Below are 3,054 nucleotides of genomic sequence, written 5' to 3'. Positions count from 1 at the left end.
TTTCCTTTTTTTTTTTTTTTTTTTTTTTTTTTTTTTTTTTTTGTTTTATGGGAAGCGACAAAGAGCCGCGCAACGAGACCTACGATAGTGGCTTTATCGCGCACTTCGAGATAAACCTCGCCGCACGCTGCGTCGAGATCATTTTCTCTCGTTCTCTCTCGTCGATTCTCTCTCGTGCACACGAGGGGGGCGTATACACACTGCCTGCTTTTCCTCGTGCACGCACGTGCCACATTACATACAACCTTCTCCCGTTTCGTGGAAAAGAGAACGTATACATATACAGAGAAAGAGAAAGAGAGAGGGAGGTAGAGAAGGCGAAAAAGAGAGAGATAATTGAACGAATGCAGAGTCACTGGTCGCAGCAAGGAGATCGCCTCGTTTCATGGATTCTATTGATTTCCACCGGAAACATCAACGTCCCGACACAACAAGTGGTGACGAAACGTCGAACCCGTGACGAAAACAAACGCGCGAACGCGTGGAAATTGAAAATCACCGTTCCCAGGCGCGTTTTCCACGGTACCGAGCTAGTCGAGGTGTCGACAATATTTGCAGCTAGATCTACGTGTATGGAATTTTTTTTCACCCGTATGTTTGGAAACGAGCATTTCCATCGGCCATTTCAATCGCGAAGTCGATTCGAGAAGCGTCAGGCTAAAAAATATTTGTCCCGCGCGAATGGTTTGTCGCTTGGCAAACATTCGAAAATCATCGAGACCACGTCGCAGTACGAAGGTGGGAGGTGTGAAAAGTCAAGGAAAGTAAAAGTTGCTCGGTACCATCCCTGGCTCGAGATCCTACGCGTCCCCCTTTGAAAAGTTTCACCGAAGCGTCGTGGTTTTAAAATTCCAGCTTGGGGAAAAAAGAGAAAGAAAAAAAAGAGAGAGAGAGAGAGAGAGAGAAGGCGAGAGCACACGAGGGCGCAAAGCGGCTTGGTCCATCGGGAAAAGTAAATTCTCGAAATTACCTGTTACATAAAAACGAAATTTCCACGGGATGGTCGTAAACTTTCGAGAAGAGAAAAAAAACAGGGCGAGATAAATTCGTAAAAAAGGCGAGCTTTTTGGTTTATTACGCGATATTTCCGCGTAGCTGGAAAGCCGGCGAGGAGAGAGAGGGGACGGCCACAGTCGACTTAAAAGCGTAAGCTCCGCGAGTTTTACTACGCACGCTGCGGGGAAAAAAACGTGACTTGGTCTTTTCGAAAAACGGGCGTAAACTCAAACGCATCTCCCTTTTGGCTCGTCCCCCTTTTCTCTCTATTTTTCCACCCTCTTTTTTCCATTCTTCTTTTTATTCTTTTTTTTTTTCTTTTTGTTTTGTTTTATCTACATCGTGCTGCCGGCTGGCGTGCACCGAATGCGAACATCAAAGAGGAGTATAATTACGCGCGTAGCGTCGTTTCCGCGCTCGCCAATTGCGTGCCATAACGCGGCGAGATCGTTTGGGTTTGTGATCGCGTTAGTGCGACTAAAACAGATTCGGAATAGATAAGGGAAACTTGCCGAAACGACAGAAAACCCGCGCGATACGGCTCTTCTCGTGTCATCTTCTCGATGAAAAGGATTTCCTTTCGGATAGGAAAATTTGGTTCGCCGAAATATGAGAAATCGATGGAACAGTGATTGGTCAGACTACCGGTGCAACGAACGTCTGACGTATGGCGCGATTAGCGCAATTAGACGCCACTCGGCGACACGCAGGTGAAAGGAGCGACGCATTAATCATGCGAGTCACAACATCGGACCGACACGCTCGAACAACTGTAACTGAGAATAAACTTCGCGTTACGCCGACTCGAAAAGTATGAAAAACATTGAATATTTTTCACGGTGTAAAGTAAAGTTGTATCTCGGGACGAGAATTTTGACAAAGCGCTGCAAAGTCGAAAATAAAGAGGACTTGCTAGTCACGTAGTCGAACAGGTCGAGTTACCTGCGAGCCACGATTTCCTCTGTGCTTTCATCTTCGAAAACAACGATGACGAGTAAACGACACCGAAGTAAAAGCGAAAGGGAACGAGCAAAGCATTTTGGTCACGTTCGAGATGCGCCGTGCAATCGGAAAAACTGCGAACTCGTGTAAACTACTTGGCGATTTATATGTGCGCGACGAAACAGATTTACGAAGATCGTGGCAAGGAAGATCGTGCTCGTTTGAATAAAAACCAACCAATGATTTATAATTTACTCGTTTACTGGTCTATAATTGTTTTCGAATATCGTCGTACGTAAAGACAGAGATTGTCCGTGTCCAATTAAACGTACTGACAACCAAACGTACACCCAGAGAACGGATAATTGCCACCTGTTTGCAAGACACGAAGCGAAAACGCGGCATTTTCTATGGAAAAATGACGTTTCTTTCCCTCGGTGCGTCGTTTCGCGAGGTACGTTCGCGACGCTTGGAGTGGGCATCGTGACACGACCGAAGCGTGGCATGGAACACGTTCAAGGAAACGAGAGTCGAGTTCAACGAGGATCGCAACACACGCACACGCACGTATACAAGTGGGAAAACGACAGGTACGCACAAAGACAGGGACACGTAACCGCAGAAAAAGGTATGGTGCAACAACAACAGCAGCAACAGACGCACAGACACACTGTATGCAATTACCGCGTACCGAGTCTCGTTTCCACGCGTCGACCACGCGCGCTGCTCTTTGTCCCGTCCCGTCCGCGATCGAGTCAGAAACCGTGGAAAACGAAGGAGGCTCGAGCAAAAAAGCCTCGTGGATCCATTAAGGGTACCAGCCGCGTTCTCGTAAACGCTTCATCGCCGCTTAAGGAGGTTCGCATTCGTAACAACGAGTCACACAAGCACGACAACGTGCAACACCACGACGAATACCACACGACGACGACACCACGACGAACGCTACCGCGAAGATGACAATAGAACGACGACGACGAGAAGCGAGATGATTGCAAAGACGATTTTCGCGGACACGGGCGCCAGTCGCGGAAATTAAGGAGTCACGTTATAAAACGCAACGACCTACAATGCTACAAATGCCACGGAACCGTCCTGTGTCTCTTCTGGCCTCCC

The 3,054-nt window shown here is 47.6% G+C and overlaps 1 protein-coding gene across 7 annotated transcripts in view; it reads right to left on the bottom strand.

Annotated features, from left to right (window-relative positions):
• The window catches only part of LOC100741505, an 83,032-nt gene that overhangs the window by 38,296 nt on the left and 41,682 nt on the right, over nucleotides 1–3,054 (bottom strand). The window contains exon 1 of one of the 7 annotated variants that reach the window (XM_024368209.2): nucleotides 3,008–3,030. The exons of 5 other annotated variants lie outside the window; for them this stretch is intronic. The gene's annotated coding sequence lies outside the window, so the exon portion shown is untranslated. Of the gene's footprint in view, nucleotides 1–2,629; nucleotides 2,988–3,007; nucleotides 3,031–3,054 lie in introns of those variants that run through there. One more of the 7 variants, XM_024368207.2, reaches the window with a different exon arrangement.

The sequence above is a fragment of the Bombus impatiens genome, unplaced genomic scaffold, assembly GCF_000188095.3.
Source record: "Bombus impatiens unplaced genomic scaffold, BIMP_2.2 scf_0406, whole genome shotgun sequence".
In the NCBI taxonomy this organism is placed as follows: Eukaryota; Metazoa; Arthropoda; class Insecta; order Hymenoptera; family Apidae; genus Bombus; species Bombus impatiens.
Note: the sequence above shows the minus strand (reverse complement) of the source record. Positions and strands in the feature narration are given on the sequence as shown.